Consider the following 19,271-nt stretch of genomic DNA (forward strand, 5'->3'; position numbering starts at 1 on the left):
GCGAGTGGTAGAAACTGGTCCTATGAACCCCCAAAATCAATGACACAAGTGCGCAACATGTCCTCCAATATCTAAATAGTGCTCTCAAACTATCTGTCCGTCGGAGGGTGAAAAGTTATGCTCATCTCAACCTGAGTGCCCAACTCTCGCTGCACGGCCCTCCAAAACTGCGATGTAAACTGAGTACCTCTATCTGAAATGATGGAAACTGGGACACCATGCAGGCAAACAATCTCTCGGATATAAATCTCAGCTAACCGCTTTGAAAAATAGGTAGTACACACCGGAATAAAGTGCGCAGACTTGGTCAGCCGATCCACAATCACCTAAATAGCATTGAACTTCCTCAAAGTCCTTGGGAGTCCAACTACGAAATCCATGGTGATGCGCTCCCACTTCCACTCTGGAATATCCATCTGCTGAAGTAAGCCCCTCCCTCCGGTTTCTGATGCTCATATTTTACCTGCTGACAATTGAGACACCGAGCTACAAACCCTACTATATATTTCTTCATTCTCCTCCACTAATATTGTTGTCTCAAATCCTAGTATATCTTTGCATCACCCTGGTAAATGGAATACCGCGAGCTATGGGCCTCCTCCGGAATCAACTCCTGAAGCCCATCTACATTAGGCACACATATCCGGTCCTGCATCCTCAATACCTCGTCATCACCAATAGTCACATCTCTGGCATCGCCGTGCTGAACTCTGTCCTTGAGAACAAGCAAATGAGGATCATCATACTAGCGCTCTCTGATACGATCAAACAAGGAAGACCGAGAAACTACAAAAGCTAAGATCCGACTAGGCTCCGAAATATCCAACCTCACAAACCAACTGGCCAAGGCTTGGACATCAATTGCAAGAGGTCTCTCCCCGACAGGAATAAATGCAAGACTACCCATACTCACCACCTTCCTACTTAAGGCATCGGCCAATACGTTGGCCTTTCCCGGATGGTACAAAATAGTAATATCATAGTCCTTAAGCAGCTCCAACCATTTTCGCTGCCTCAAATTGAGATCATTCTGCTTGAACAAGTGCTGGAGGCTACGATGATCAGTAAACACCTCACAAGACACACCATAAAGATAATACATCCAAATCTTCAACGCGTGAACAATGGCAGCCAACTCTAAATCATGAACATGGTAGCTCTTCTCATGGGGATTTAACTGACGAGAAGTATAAGCAATCACTCTACCCTCCTGCATCATCAACACACACCCAATACCAACTCTAGAAGCATCACAATATACTGTATATGAACCTGAAGTTGATGGCAAAACTAATACTAGAGATGTGGTCAAGGCAGTCTTGAGCTTCTGAAAGCTCATCTCACACTCATCTGACCACCTGAAAGGCGTACCCTTCTGAGTCAATTTGGTCAAGGGTGATGCTATAGATGAAAATCCCTGAATGAACCGACGGTAATAACCCCCCAAACCAAGAAAGTTGCGAATCTCTGTAACTGATGATGGCTTGGGCCAACTCTGAACCGCCTCTATCTTCTCCGGATCAACCTGAATACCCTCATTGGACACCACGTGCCCCAAGAACGCCACTGAACTAAGCCAAAACTCACACTTGGAGAACTTTACATAAAGTTTCTCCTCCCTCAATCGCTGCAATACAACTCTCAAATGCTCAGCGTGCTCCTCCGGACTACGTGAGTACACCAGAATATCATCAATGAATACAATAACAAATGAGTCGAGATAAGGTCGAAACATGTTGTTCATCAAATGCATGAACGTTTTTGGGGCATTGGTCAGCCCAAAAGACATCACAAGGAACTCATAATGACCAAATCGGGTCCTGAAAGTTGTCTTAAGAATGTCTGAGTCCCTGATCTTCAACTGGTGATACCCTGACCTGAGGTCAATCTTGGAGAACAATCTCGCTCCCCGAAGCTGGACAAATAAATCATCAATACGAGGCAAAGGATACTTGTTCTTGATTGTGACTTTGTCAATTGCCTGTAATCAATGTACATCCTCATTGTGCCATCCTTCTTCTTCACCAATAGAATAGGAGCACCCCAAGGTGACATACTAGGCTAAATAAACCCCTTATTAAGGAGTTCTTGAAGCTGATCCTTCAACTCCTTTAACTCCGTTGGTGCCATATGATACGGTGGAAAAGAAATGGGCTGAGTGTCTGGCACCATATCAATACAGAAGTCAATATCCCTGTCCGGAAGCATGCCCGGCAGGTCTACAAGAAATACATCCAGAAAATCCCTCACTACCGGAACGGAATCAATGGAAGGAGTCTCTACACTGACATCCCTTACAAAGGCCAAATAAGAAAGACAACCCTTCCCAACCATCCGTTGGGCTTTCAAGAATGAAATCACCTTATTGGGAACATAATCCGTTGAACCTTGCCACTCAATCCGTAGCACCCCCGGCATAGCCAATGTAGTTGTCTTAGCATGACAGTCCAACATAGCACGACACATAGATAACCTATCCAAGCCCAATATCACATCAAAGTTGACCATACTAAGCAACAAAAGGTCCACTCGGGTCTCCAAACCCTCAATATCACACACACGACCAGTATACGTGGTCCACAACAATAGTATCGCCCACTGGAGTAGATACACGAATAGATGAAACAAGAGACTCGTGGGGCATATCCAAATAATTAGCAAAATAAGACGACACATATGAAAAAGTGGAATCGGGATAAAATAATATAGAGGCATCTCTGTGGCAAACTGAAACAATACCTGTGATCACAACATCTAAAGAAATAACATCTGGTCTGGCTGGGAGTTCATAGAAACGGGCCTGACCGCCACCTGATCAACCTCCCCCTTTAGGGCGAGCCCTAGCTGACTTTCCCCCACCCCTAGCTGACTGGACGGGTAGTGAAGTAACTGGTACTGAAGTCGATGGCCTATAACCACTCAATAACCTGGGGAAGTCTCTCTTGATATGACCAAGATCTCCACACTTGAAACAACCCCTCCTCTGATGAAACAGCTGCTTTTGGTACCCCATGGACCTACCCGTAGAACCCTGAGCAGACGGGGCATAATGAGAGCTCTATGCTAGAAGGGCACTAAGAGATGAGTGGCCCTGATGTGAACTGTGTGAACCATGGACAGATGATGCCCCACGGTGAACTAGGCGAGCTGACTGAGCATGTTTGAATGGACGGCCTCTACCATGCTGAAACTGACCTCCAGAAGGAATGCCACTAAAACTACAAAATCCCTGAGGCCTCTTGGCCTCTCTCTCAACTCGCTCCTAGCGGCAAACTGACTCTATCTCTCGAGCAATGTCAACCACCTCCACAAAAGAAGCATTCGACATTCTCTCTCTGGTCATAAGAATCCATAACTAGTATGAGAGGCCATCAACGAACCTCATGATCCTCTCCCTGTCTATGGGAACCAACCAGATAGCATGAAGGGCTAACTCAGAGAACCTCATCTCATACTGCATCATAGTCATATCATCCTGACACAACTACTTGAACTGCCTGCACAACTCCTCTCTACGAGACTGCGACACATACTTCTCCAGGAAGAGAACGGAGAATTGATGATAGGTAAGAGGCGTTGAACCAACAGGCCTACGCCTCTCATAAGCCTCCCACCAAGTAAAGGCAGCTCCAGAGAACTGAAAAGTAGTAAATGAGACCCCACTGGTCTCCAAAATACCCGTTGTACGTAGAATTCTCTCACACTTGTCGAAGAAACCTTGGGCATCCTCGCCCTCTGTACCATTTAAAGTCGGAGGCTGAAGTCTACCAAACCTCTCCAATCGTCGTTGCTCGTCATCAGGCATGACCGGTACCACAAAATCCTGAGCAGGTACAACCAGCTGAGCTAGTGAGGCCTCTGGTGTCTGCAGTCCCTGAACAACCTACTCAAGTGTACGAGCGGTGGGAGTCTGAGTGTCTTCCCCAGCCTGAGAAGTAGCTATTATAGTAGAAACTGCGACCGCCTGAGCAAGACTGGTACACACGGTCAAGATCTAAGCTAAGGTCTCCTGAAGACCTGGAATAATAATAGGCATAACCGGTGCTGGAGCTGGTCCTGCTGGAGCATCCACAACTAGGACCTAATCATGAACTGGGGCGGTTGGTGGATCTGTAGGTGTTGCCCTAGCTGTTGTGCGGGCTATACCCTTGCTCCTACTACGGCCTCAACCACGACCTCGGCCTCTAGCGGCCCCAAGTGGAGGTACTGGTGGTGGTCCGTCCTGACCAGTAGCATGTGTCCTCACCATATGTGAGAGATAGAATAACATAAGTTTAGTTACCAGAGTCAACAGATTTGCACAACAAGAATTCAAGAATGTGAAGTTTTTCCTAAAGGTTCTACAGCCTCTCGAAAATAAGTATAGACGTCTCCATACAGATTCGTAAGACTCTACTAAACCCGCTCATGACTCATGAGACCTATGTAACCTAGGTTCTGATACCAACTTGTCATGACCCCAAAACCATCCCGGTCATGATGGCGCCTATCATAAAACTAGGCCAGCCGTCACATTCCCAAAATAGTTCAACATTCCATTAAAATTTAAATAACAACCTTTTTCATACTGAAATCCTCATAAAAAGTATAAAGTCAAAAACCAAAATGCTAAAAATAAAGCTCGACCTCGGGTGTCAATAAGTCATGAGCAATCACTACAATTGGTCCGAAATATAACAAGACTAGAATAGTCTAGAAATTAACTACTAAGAATTATAGGGAGATAGGAGGGATAAGGACAAGGTTGTGATCGCCATGCAGCTACCTTGCCAACTCCAAATATCCTCGGTGGATGAAGATCAACGCTCGCTATCACGTCCAGCAACCCCTGGATCTGCACACAAGGTGCAGGGAGTAATGTGAGTATGCCAACTCAGTAAGTAATAAAGGTAAATAAAGACTAAGCAGTAAGAAACACATAAAATCCACATCATGAAATCTCAGTAAGTATAACATGCTCCCAATTCAGTACGTGAGTCAAATCATCTTGTTTTAGATCCAGTTTTTAGGAAAAATCATTGAAGATATCTTTCAACAGTTTTTAACTAAGACTCAATACAATTAATAGTAAACATGAATAAAACTCATAAATAGCCCCTCGGGGCACAACATCAATCATAAACAGTCCCTCGGGCATATCTCGTATCACTCACTTAGGGCACCCACGCACACTAGGATATGCAGACTTCGGAGGGGCCCCTACAGCCCAAGAGCTATAACACGCACGGACAACTCATGTGTTGCACGGACAACTCATGTGTTGCACGGACAACTCACGTGCTATAGTATCAATATCATAATCTGCATGGATATCTCATGTGCTATACTCTCAATACCCTCACAATTACAGGCTCTCGGACTTACTCAGTCGTTGATCTCTCAAACCACTAGGGCTATCAGTAAAAATAGGGTGCTCAGCCCAAAAATATCATTTTATGCTTTAAAACTGAGTAATAAAGACTGAGTTATGAAATCAGTAAAACATAACATGACTGGATATAGATCTTAAGTCAAAACAGTAAGGAAATAATAAGAAAAAGGCCCCTAAGGGTCCAAACAGCTTAGCACGAGGCCCAAATATGGCATTCAGCCCAAATCATAGAAATTCTTTCTAAAACACATAAGTATCATATAGTTTCCACTCAAATACGCAACTTAATAGTTGCTATGGGACAGACCAAGTCACAATCCCCAATGGTGCACGCCCACAAGCTCGTCATCTAGCATGTGCGTCACCTCAACATAGTGAAACGATGTGAAATTTGGGGTTTCATACCCTCAGGACAAGATTGACAATCATTACTTACCTCAAACTGGACAAAACTCTAACCCGCAATGCCCTTGACTCTCGACTCAACCTCCAAATGCTCCGAATCTAATCAAAAGCAGTATATTATCATCAATATATGCTAAAGAAATGAATTCCACATGAAAATTATCAAATTAGACCAAAAATCCCGAATTTGGCTCAAACTTGGCCCCCGGGCCAATGCCTCGAAAACCAATAAAAATTACAAAACTAGAAAGCCCATTCACTCATGAGTCTACCCATAAAAAATTCATCAAAATCCGACATCAAATAGCCATCAATATCCCCAAAATTAACTCTCCAATTCTCTTCCATTTTTCCCCCAATTTTCACCCTAAATTCACAATTTAGATTAAGGCTGGCAAGTGGGCCGGTTAGGCCTGGGACCGGACCAGGCCCACTAGCCCATTAGGGTAGTGGGCCTAAATAGGCCTAACCGGATAGGACCGGGACCAGGGGTGGGCTCGCTAAGTGGGCCGATTAAGGCAAAAAACCCGTTAAGATTGGACTGTTTAGGATCGGGACCGGGTCCTAAGTGGGTCGGTTCAACCGGTCCTAGCCGGTCCCAAACGGGCCCAACGACTAAATTTTTTTAAAAAAAATGCCCTCAAAAAATCTGACCGTTAGCTCATTTAAAATATGGTCGTTGGGCCTGCAAAAATAGTCGTTTGGGATTTACAAAATAGCCATTTAACCCCCTCCCCCCAACTTTGTTTTAACCCCAAACTTTTTATAATTACACTTTTTCCCTATTTTCAACTATAAATAACTCCTCATTCTTTTATTTTTCTCACAAAATCATCAATCTCTCTCTAATTTTCTTCTATAATTGGTTAGTTTATTGTTACAATTTGTGTGAAAATTTGTGAAGTTGGTGAATTGAAATATTCAAGTCTTCAAAGATAATTAATTTTCAACAAGTTGTTCGTCAATTCGATAAACTCGTTCCAACTCTTTAGTTTTAATATTATAGTTTTGTTTGTGTTTATTTACTTTGTATAATTATAATTAAGATGGCATATTCCTTAAAAAAATATTTAGTAAAAATAAGAGAAAATGCAAGAGTGGTGAATCTAGTGTCCAATCTATTTCTCCTCTAATTCCTCGGGCTCCCCTACCCAAACCTCATACCCGCCCTCCACCTGTTGCTATTCTTGATAGAGATAATACTTTATTACAATTTATTGAGCATCAATATGTGCATAATGTTGGTGGTGGTGAACGCTTAGATAATGAATATATGAATTCTCTTTATGGCAATCCAACTATTGATGAAGAAGATGAGCAGGAAATAGATTTAGATGAAACGCAACCGGATGACGATACACCCACTAGTCCTGTTGTTGAAGTTAACCCAACTAATCCAAATGATGCCCCGGTTGACCCCCCTGTTATTACACCTATTTTTTCTAGACAACTTTCTAAATGGGCCGAAACATCTCTTGTTTAGCCATTTTTTATTTAAATAAGAGAAAAAAATAAAGCTAAATGTAAAATTTGTGGCAAAGAGTTAGCTTTTAACTATGTTACTCGGGGGGATGGGAAGTTTGATGAGACACATAATGATACACCCTCAAGATAAAGTTAAATATAATCAAATGAAAGTTGTGGTCGGGGGGACAAGTCTACCTAGTCAGCCTGACCCTAGTACTGTCACGTCCCAAGTTCGCCCTTCGTGAACTATCGTGATGGAACCTAGTCTCTACGACTAGGTAAGCCTAATAATTTGCAGAAAAAGAAAATTAAAGATAAAATTAGCCAAAAAATGCGGAAAAAACATAAATAAAACGTTTAAGATGTCGCTCAGCATATACAAATATAAACTCTCAGACTGAATCAACTCCCAAAACCCAGAATCTCATGAAATCACAAGATGTGGAATAACTACAAAGTTTTCTAACTCCAGAATGTCTAAACAAAAGTAAATACATGAGAGCTAAATCTAGAAGAGAGAATGGAGAGGGACTCCTCGTTCTACGGATGCGGCAGATATACTTCGAAGTCTCTGAAGATCGCCTCGCCTTACTGGAAATAGGGCGCCGAAGAACCTGGATTTGCACACAAAAAACATGTGCAGGAAAGGGCATGAGTACACCACAACGGTACTCAGTAAGTTTCAAGCCTAACTTAGGTCGAGTAGTTTAGGGCCCTACTGATTATAGATGAAAAACAAGGTAAAGCAGTATAGAATACGACAATATAATTAAAATACTAACAGTCTATAACGAATAAGATCACAGAAGGAATCTAACTCAGTACACAGAAATAGCAAACAGGGGATCTCCCGAGATATTATCGCGTAGTCCCAAACGTAAATGTCCAGAGGATATCCCAGGATATTGTCATGTAGTCCGAATCATAAATGTGCAAGGGAAACTCCCGGAATACCAATCTGTAGTCCCAAAGTAAGTATCCATTACGGGGAATATACCGTGTGTTGTCCCGTAGTCCCAATCATAAATGTGCAGAGGATCTACCGGAATACCGATCCGTAGTCCTAAAGTAAACAAGCAGGGGGATCTCCCGGGATATCGTCCCGTAATCCCAAAATAAACACACAATCATCTCAGAAGAATATATAGTTCTATTCAAGAATTAAACAGGAAGTTCTACTCTAACATGCTGCATAGAGTACAAGTAGGCAATTAAAATAGGTAAGACAATTAAGTCACGTAAACATGTTTTTTCCTAATCTAGACAAGAGGCTTCAAGTATAGGTATTTGCTAAATTACAAAAAAACATAGGTATTAGCTTAATGAAAATGGGATTTTCAACAATTATCATGTGTATGCACTCATCATCTCACGTACACGGCACTCATATAACAACAATACCAAATCCTAAGGGGAGTACCCCACACAAGGCTAGGTAAGCCACTTACCTCGAACCAGCTCAATCAACTCGAAATCACGTTCTTGCCCTGAGTAGCCGACTCCAAATGGCCCAAATCTATTCAAAGTAATTGCATAGTGTAAATATAACTTCAAGTAACTAATTTAACTAAATAATTCGAAGCTAACACGCGAAATTAAGAAAATTGCCCAAAAGGTCCCCCGGGCCCATATCTCGAAATCGGATAAAATTAACAAAACTAGAATCCTTACACTCTCATGAGTTCACACATACCAAATACAACAAAATCTGACCAAAAACGACCCCTCAAATCCCTAAATCCAAATCTCCAATTTCAAACCCTAAACCCCCAATTTTTAACAACTAATCCCATGAATTTCTCGTCTAATCAGTAGAACCATAGAAATGAGTTTTGATTCCAAAAATCTTACCTCCACGAAGTTCCCTTGAATTCCCTCTTCAAAATCTCCCAAAAAGCTCCCAATCCAACATGAAAATGGTGAAATAAAGCTGAAAATTGTGAGGGAAACCTTATATAGTTTCTGGCCTAAGGATTCCGCACCTACGGCCCTTTCATTGCTTCTGCAGTCTAGCCAACTACATCTGCGTTTTCCACTTAAAGTTTTGTGATCGCACCTTCGCCTCACCTACCGCACATGCGGTCTCGCGAGTACATGCAACCGCACCTGCGACTTCTAGTCTTTTAGCTCCTAGACGCATCTGCGACTGCTCTTCTGCTTCTACGATCTCGCACTTGCGATTATGATAGGAACTTAGTAGCTTCAACTGCAAATTCTAACTTGTTGGAAACTAAGCGTCCACCTGACTGTATAGAGAACCGGGTTCTCTATGAGTTTCTTCTGAAAATACTAATGAACCAAACTGTATAGCGATCTGGTCCTATATCAGTTTGGTATAGTGCTAAATACTAAACAAGTATGTAAATGAGACACAGGAGATGTCCCCACTTTATAGAGAACCAGATTCTCTATAAGTTCCCACTGTAAGCAACAGACTGTAAAATCATCCAGTATAGGGAATCAGGTTCTCTAATTGTTCCCACAGTAGCTCGTCAGAAAGTAAAGAACACAGAGGACTTTTACGTGGAAAAATCCCAACTCAAGGGGACAAAAACCACGACCTACACTTGTAGTCTTTCAACTTCACTAACTTGTAAACACCTATTAAAAGCCACTTTGTAATACCTCTATTACAAAGGATTCAACTCAACTAACTTGTGGCACTCTCACCACAAGCCACTTTGTGACTCTCTGGTTACAAAGACTTTGACTAACTTGTGATACTCTCACCACAAGCCACTTTGTCACTCTCTAGTGACAAAGACTTTAATCACTCTAACTTGTAATAACCATATTACAAGCCACTTTGGAATAACTCTATTACAAATGCTTTACAACTCGACTAACTCTAACCAAGACACAAACTTAGAGGGTTTTGTGATTTTGGGTTTCCTAAAACACAGCTTATAAGAAAGCAAGATAGGAGTTACAATTGAAGAACAAATAACAAAGACTCAACAAACCTAAGGACTTAAGATATCTTCAATCTTGGATCTGGTCCTTGAGGTTGCAGCAACTTTGTTCTTGAGAGAGGTTGTTCTTGCACTTGAGAGAATATTTTCGTTTCTGATTTTACAAGTCTTGAGAGAGGATGTCTTGTGCCTTGCACCAAGTTTATATTGCAAAAATACATCCCAATGGTGATGTCAAATCTTGTTTAGTACGTGCCTTTTCCCAATGGGAAGTGACTATTGCACTATCTGTTGCACTGTGTGTTGCACTGTTGCAGGCAGTCACTTTCTGCAGTTGCTTTCCAGCTGTACAGTTGACCTATACTTCTGTCAGGGGAACACCAAGGTATCAGGTCCCTAATCTGGTTCCTGTAAACCTAAAGCACACTGCCTAGATTATCTTGAGTCTATTAACTTGAATAATTGTACCAGGCATGCTTCAGGTCCTTTATCTGGTTCTCTTGAAGTAAGTTGTTTTACCTTCCTTGATGGTATTTATACGTGTGTGACATCACTTATAATGATGTAAGCAAGGTAGGTAAAAATTCTCCCATAGAAAGTTGACTTATACATTGTTCCTGTGCAGGCAATAACTTTCCTGCTGGAGAGTTGACTTCATACAGTCTCCTCGGGAACTGGTAGGGACCTGTTTCCTCAGTTGTTCCTTCCTCTCTGAAGAGTTGAGTTATATCCCACGCTAGATCCCAACCTAGAATGTTGTGATCTCAAGGTCTTGTAGATGTGTAACAGGTTCCTTATCTGGTTTTGGATGGTAAGTTTGTTAGATCATCAAAACATAAAGTAAAGTACTTGTACCCAAGGTACTTGTAACCTATCATAACTTCCAACTCCCCGACAACCATCCGAAATCATCCCGAGGACCCCGGGACCTCAACCAAAAGTACAAAAAAGTCATATACCACTATTCAAACTTATACCAATCTTCAAAACACTTAAAACAACATCAAATCATCAAAACACCCTCGGATTCAAGCCTAAAGATTCCAAAACTTCCAAATTCCGCTTTCGATCAAAAAGTCTATCAAACCTCGCTCGAAGGACCTGAAATGTTGCACACACGTCCCAAATGATACCACGGACCTACTCAACTTTTCGAAATTTCATTACGACCCCTATATCAAAATCTCACCATAGAACCGGAAACTTCAAAAAATCAACTTTCGGCATTTCAGGCCTAACCTCCAAAACACAATCCGAACATGCCCCTAAGCCCGAAATCACCCAACGGAGCTAACGAAACCAACGGAATTCCATTCTGAGGACGTCTTTACACTGCTCCGATTACGGTCCAAATTCTATAGCTTAAGCTCTCATTGAGGGACTAGGCCTCATTTGTTTTTTTTAAGATTAAGACGTCTGAATCTGAATACACATCTGAACATCAAGATGTGCATTAAGATTAACACATCTGAATCTGAATACATATCTGAATTTATTAAGATGTGTATTAGGATCTAAATACTAAAAATTAAGAATGTTTGATTTTTAACATCTGAATGTATAAAATTTATTTTATTTCAAAATTAATAAACATAAAATTCAAATGAATACTAACTAACCTAATATTCTATCAATAAAATATATTATTTTTTTAAAATATGATAGTTGGTGGTGATGGCTAACGGGTGAATGCCGACTAGAGACAGTGGTTGGTAGTAGTTTTGGTTGATGATGGTGGTTCATGCTAGTAGCTCGTAGTGATTGGTAGTGGTGGCGATTATGATTGAGGATGGTGGTGGTGGGTGGTGATAGTTAATAATGGCGGGTGGTGGTACTAATTTTGATTGAGGAAGGTGGTGGTAGGTTATAATGATGGGCGGTGCCGGCTGTGGTTGTTGATGGTGATGGGATGGTTAGTTGTGGTAGTTGAGGTGGATGAGTGTTGATTGTGGGTGAGAATGATGGTGATAGGAGTGGTGGGATGGTGGGTGGTGATGATCGATAATGGTGGCAGCTATGATTGAGGATAATAGTGGCGTGGTGGAGGTGGTGGTGGTGGTGGTATGGTGGTAGTTGATAATAGTAGGTGGTGGTGGCAGTTAATAATGAATATGTGATATCATCTTAATGAAATTAAGTCTTTGTTATAGATCTTAATCATACAAACCTATTCAGATTCATTAAGTGGTTGTTAAGTAAAAAAACAAACACACTTAATGATTAAGATCTGAATAATTAAGATTTAGACTTTAAAAACAAACGCATTTAATGTCTGAGATCTGAATGATTAAGATTCATACCTCTATTAAGTACAAACAAATGAGGTCTAAGTGTCCCAAAACACTCTGAAACTCCAAACGAATCCTCCCGGCAACTCACGATAGCAGAAATAAACACGGGGAAAGCAGTTAATAGGCGATCAGGGCGTTAATTCTTAAAATGATCTGTCGGGTCGTTACAAGTACCGAGTCAAATCAATTTTAATCGGGAATTAATATTGTTACCGGTGGTATTTTATATTATGACCCAAGAAAGGATAGGGAAGAATTAGCAAAAATAGTTACTGTTATGTGCTTACCCTATAGTTTTCCTTCTAACTCTCACTTTGTGCATTATATTAGAAGAATTTTTAATACTACTTATAAAGGATGGCCTCGCACAACCGTAAAGAGCGATATTTATAAATATAAACATGAATATGAACAATATTTGCTCTATTTATTTACTCATATTAATTATCGTGTTGCTATTACTACTGATATTGGTAGAAGTGATAATGATTGTGATTATATTACTGCTACAAGTAATTGGATTGATGAGAACTGGATAATGCAAAAGCGCATTATTGCTTATAGAATAATTAATTCACGTCACACAGGGCAGTTTATTTCTAGCACAATTACGGATATTTGTAGATATTTTTGCATTAGTGATTAAATAACATCAATTTCAATGGATAATGCTACTAGTAACATTAATGTTGCAGTCTTGCTTACCACTACACTAAATCCTACATTTAGTAACATTTTTCATGTTAGATGTATCATATTTACTATTTACTTGTGGGTGATGGTATGAGATTGAAATTGAAAAGGTTAAAATGGCTCTTCACTTGCTTTTTTATTCAAACCGTAGAAGTAGACTTAGAGAATATTTTAAAAGATGTGATGAATTTGGCCTAAGAGAAAGAAAAATTCCTAAACCTTGTCCAACTAGATGGAATTACATGTATGAAAGTTTAGTTGTTGCATATGAATATAGAAACCCCATAAACTCAACGTTTAATTCTCATGTAAGTGATGATGATGAGCACCTTACAAATGCGGATTGGGCTAATGTTAAAATGCTTGTAGATTTTTTAGAAAAATTTCATATTGCTACAAATGAATTTTCTGGGCAATATTATCCTACTATTTCAAAATCCCACGAACCTTGATGGATTTATGAAATTTGTAAGAGATACCATGTAAAATTAATATGTAACTTATTTTGGCACATCTTGATTAGTTTCTTTTTCTTCTCAATGGTGATATTAGCACCTTGGTTGTGCTTATTCCATTGGGGGGGAGGGGAGACTAAGAAAGATTGAGCCATGTTTTGTTAATGTCATAATAATAAAAATTATAACGCATTCCTTTGAATATCTTTTAAATTTGAATTAAATTTTTTTAAGTCACAACTATATAATATAATTTACAAGAAATTGCTTTAGATAAAAAATTTAAAAGAAAATAGGCTAGGCCCATATATATATATAAAAGCTATATAATTTACAAGAAATAATATACAAGGAATTGCCTTAGATAAAAAAAATTTAAAAAATAGGTCAGGCCCACTTAGCTCGAGACCATTAGTTCATGGTCCCAGTCCTGGTCGGGTTACCTCTAAAAGCCCACGAAGTCTGGGACCGTTTAAGCCCGGCCCACATAGGACCGGCCCACGAGACCCGTTTAGGCCCGGCCCGTTTTCTAGTCTTAGTTTAGATGATAAAAATCAAGATACAATCATTGGATTTAACCAAAATCAAGTAAAGAACACTTACCCCAATTACTTCTCTGGAAATCCTCTTTAAAATCGCCTTCTCCCGAGCTCTCTATTGAATTTTGAAATTATGAACTCAAACCCTCATTTTTTAACTTTAAACATTCTGCCCAGATGTTTCCTCTTCGCAAACGCGGCACTGCCCTCGCGTTCGCGAAGCACAAGCTGCCTTAGACCAAAAGTTCCTTTTTCGCGAACGCGAGGATCCACTCGCGAATGCGGAACAGACCTCGTGAACGCGTAGCCTCAAGTCCTACACGTTCGCGAACGCGAAGAACAACTCAGCTGCCCCTCTCAAAATCCCTTCGCGAACGCGAGAGCCCTCTCGCGAACGCGATGAAGGAATTCTCTACAACAAAATACCAGAACATCTTCCAACTTCTAAAACTAAGAATTGATCTGTTAACCACCCGAAACTCACCCGAGGCTCTCGGGACCTTAACCAAACATGCCAACACATCCCATAACATCATTCAAACTTAGTCGAGCCTTCGAATTACTCAAAACAACACCAAAACACCAAATCAACCTCAGATTCAAGCCTAAGAACTTGTAACCTTTCAAATTTCACAAACGACGCCGAAATCTATCAAATGACCTGAAATTTTGCACACACGTCACAAGTGATACTACAAACCTACTCCAATTTCCGAAATTCCATTCCGACCCCGATATCAAGATTTCCACTACCGATCGAAAAATGCCAAATTTTAATTTCGCCAATTCACGCCTAATTCTACCACGAACCTCCAAATTATATTTCGAACATGCTCCAAAGTCCAAAATCACCTAACGGAGCTATCCGAACCATCAGAATTCACATCCGAGATCTTTTACACATAAGTCAATTTCCGATTGACTTTTCTAGCTTAAGCTTCTAAATAAGAGACTAAGTGTTTCATTCCACTCCAAGACCACTCCGAACCCGAACCAACCGACACGATACGATGAAATACAGCTAAACAACACATAAAGAAGCAGAAATGGGAAAAACGGGGCGGCAACTCATGAAATGACCGGTCGGGTCGTTAGATTATGAGTTTAAGTTTATATTCATAATTCTTTTTAAATCTATATTCATTACACTTTTATTGACAGATATAAAATTTACGTGCAATACACATACACTAAAACTAGTGTTATGAAATATGGCAAGAGATTTGGGCTAATGTGTCCTTTTCCATGTTTGGTCTGATGTGGACCTACCTTATGTACGACATCTTAAGAATGTATTCGCCCAAGGATTTGCAAAGGCTAAATACATATACGTAGATAAATACTTAAATTTGGCGATAACTGTCATATAGACACCTTAAGAGGGCGGAACCAAAATATGGTTTATTTTTACTAAAAATACTTAAATAAGTGTAAAAAAAAAGTTACCAAAGTATACATAACGCCACTAATAGTGGCGTTATACAGTAACGTTAACTGTACCGTTACTGTATAGCGCCACTATTAGTGGCGTTATACTGACAAACTTACATAGCGCCATTAATAGTGGCGCTATATGCCTTATACCTGAAGACATAGCGCCATTAATAGTGGCGCTATACCCCTTAATACAAATCCCTCATCTTCTTCTTCTTCGTTCCATCTCCGTCTTCCATCTTCTGGTCCCCCACCACCACCACCATCACCACCACCACCACCACCACCACCGATTCTGCCCCCATTTTTAAAAAAAAAAAAAAAATTGGGTCCTCCCGTCACATAAAAGTTTAATATTTGTGGTCCCACTGTCGAGTAGAGCTTCGTGTTATTGTGGATTCACTCTTCCGGAGTCAAAATTTCGATCTATCTACATTTCGAAAATTCTAAATCGAGGTATTTCGATTTATTTTAAGTTGAAACTTTTATAACAATGCATATTACTTGATTTGTATGTGTTCTATTTCGGTTTGTGTTTATTTTTTCCGAAAAAGCATCCTCTTTGCAAGCACCGTTGGTCTAGACTCATCCCACATTGTTGTCCGGATTTCATCAAAATCCCTTGTGAGAGCTTCCACATCCGGCACGGCTGGCAAGTTATCAATATAAGGAATCTCCCTTGAATGAAACGGCACTTCAGACTCGTTCACTTTTCGTCTATGGGGGCTCTCTTCAAATCCGGTCCTTCCTCCTCGTCCTCTTCATCACCATCCTCACGAGCAAATGGTGTCTCGTCTCCCGATTCATCGGCATTGTTATCATAATCGCTGTTCTCTTCCTCACTCTGTTCACCTGCCAGATGCTAATGTAATACGTCGTTTTTGGGCAATTGAGTGAGTACGGGTAGTTCAACTTGCTCGTTTTCACTGCACATTTCAACAAAAATATAAGCTGCTAAATTAATAAATGCTTTATATATGGCTGTAGCTTTTCACTTACAAGTTGTAATGTGATGACATTCCATGATGGACATTTTCAGTTAGGTGATGACTACCGGATGGGTCACTTGTAAAATTCATATCCGGCCGGTACCCCCTATTAAATAAATGAGCGTTAAAATTTATTCAATACGCAAAAATATACATAATTAACACAAATAAAAATTTAAGTTTACCACTCTTCTTGTGAATTATGGAAAGCAGGGTATAAATTATTTTCTCGCTGCTCATTCGCCGACGGTGATAAATTTAAATCAAGAAAATTCTTTCATCTGGAACATGTCCGGCAAAAACTGATCCAGAATAACCACCCGATGACTGGGGGTTATCTCTACTATGCACAACCTCATTTTTTGGAACGTCTTTGACCTTCACGTACATCTCCAACATTGTGATACAAGAAATTCCCGGCATTCGTCCGGAGTCCTCAAGAAATCACTCAAAGTGTCATCATCGTCGATGTTAAACTCTGAGTAAAAAGCAACCCCTTGCGGTGTAACGGAATACGGATATCTTCCGGTTACTTTGAGTATCACTGAACGTTTGCTCACACTCATTTTTTTGCATAACAACGATATCAATGTTTCGTACTCCATTGAAAGTGGCAATTTAACATTACACTTAGCAGGTAAACTGTAGCCCATAGAGTTATTCTCCATCACAACCTCACCCCCCCAATATAATGATACTCTTATTCTACGTTCTTCAGACATAATGAAAAAATGCTGGAGAATTTAACAACAATAGAAACCAACAAGAGTTAAAAAAAATTTGAATGAAGTTGGGGCGATTCTACGATGTTTATATAGAAAATGGCTAGCCGGGGGTTTTTTTTTTTTTTTGTATATAGCGCCACAAAAAGTGGCTTTATACGCATTTAAATTATTGAACCCAGACATTATTGGTTGGGTCAGGTAATAAGGCATATAGCGCCACTATTAATGGCGCTATGTAAGTTTGTCAGTATAACGCCACTAATAGTGGCGCTATACAGTAACGGTACAGTTAACGTTACTGTATAGCGCCACTATTAGTGACGTTATATATACTTTGGTAACTTTTTTTTTTACACACTTATTTGAGTATTTTTACTAAAAATAAACCATACTTTGGTTCCGCTTAAGTATGACAATGTTCAGATAAACCTCTTCTTCCTAACAAATTTTCCATAAATGAAATGTGCATCTAATTTTGGGTAGAATTGTATATTTTCTTTTCCTTTTTAAAGAAAGAGTTTTTGTTAAATCTGTTGATTCAAATTTTAAATAATATATACTCCTAATAATTAAATACTGACAAGTAGTTGTGACGACGTCATATCAGCAACATAGTACTTTTATATTTTTTGACAAAAAACAACATGGTACTTAAATTGACTAACTAAATTTTAGTTCTACTTCTAGAAAGAAAAGAAAGAAAAAGTAAGCAAAAGAAGGAACGAAACAAAGGGTACAAACTCTTGCACTTTATTGGGACTTAAGCCTGCCACGTCATCAGACCCAATATCAGAACTGGCCCACTGAGAGTGTAGTTTTGGGCCCCACTAGTACGTACCCATTGGTTAATTCTTGCCACAAACCGTGTGCGCGTGTACGTGGGTTCACTTCCAATACTAAACTATTTTAAATGTTTAAAATTGTTATTTTGATAAATGTTTTACAACAATTTGGCATATATTTAGAAGTAAAAAAGAATTATTTTTTTAAGATTAGTATATAGCATATGACTATACTAATATTACACCTCTGTGCAAAATTAAATGTTTTAAATTTTAAATTTGAGATTTGACAATCAAACTTATTCATAATACAGTTAAACCTCTCTATAACAGTCTCGTTTGTTCCGAAATTTTTGGATATTATAGCGAAGTGCTGCTATAGAGAACATATATTATAACATAACATGAAAATTGGTTCCGAAAAAACTTGACTTTTATAGTGAAGTATTGTTATATAGAGATGTTGCTATAGAGAGCCTGACAGTAGTCATTTCGTCAACTTATGAAGCTTTACTATCAAAGATTATGCATTCTAATCACTTTCACAATTTAAGAGAATAAGTAATTTTGCAACAAAAGATTATTTATCAAATAGAATTATTGTCATAATTAACAAGTATTGTCAGACTTCTATATAACAGCATCCCTATATAATTGTCATTCATTATAAAAGTCAAATTTTCCTCGTAACCGACTTTTTAAGTTACATTTTACCTCTATATATCAGCTTTTTACCTATAACAGCAGCAACCATAATTATAACAGAACGCTCTTTGTAAAATTACTCATCTATAACGGCCATATAGAAACTTTAAGATTACTAATAATAATTCTAAAAATATGCACATAATCTTTTTCCATTAATCAAAGTTTTTATCTTGCATAAGATATAAAATTGAAGATTTGCACATGATATCTTTTCTATCTGACAAATTCCATAAAAAATTTAGATAGAAAATTTAAATGTTAAGTTCTTAGATTGTTTTTGAGGGAAAGCTATTGGATACTTTTTTGCTGAAAATTTGGACACATCTTCGGCAATTTAGGCATTATATCACTAATAAGGGAATGAAATCTACGAAACAAACTACAATTACAAAGTTCTTCCATCAATCTTGAAAAAATTTATTTTGTTAGGCAACTTTAAAATGTCTCCCTTAGAGTTTTAACCTTTATACTTTTAGTTATGAATTTATTAATAATGTATT

The sequence above is a fragment of the Nicotiana tabacum genome, chromosome 3, assembly GCF_000715075.1.
Source record: "Nicotiana tabacum cultivar K326 chromosome 3, ASM71507v2, whole genome shotgun sequence".
Taxonomy (NCBI): Eukaryota; Viridiplantae; Streptophyta; class Magnoliopsida; order Solanales; family Solanaceae; genus Nicotiana; species Nicotiana tabacum.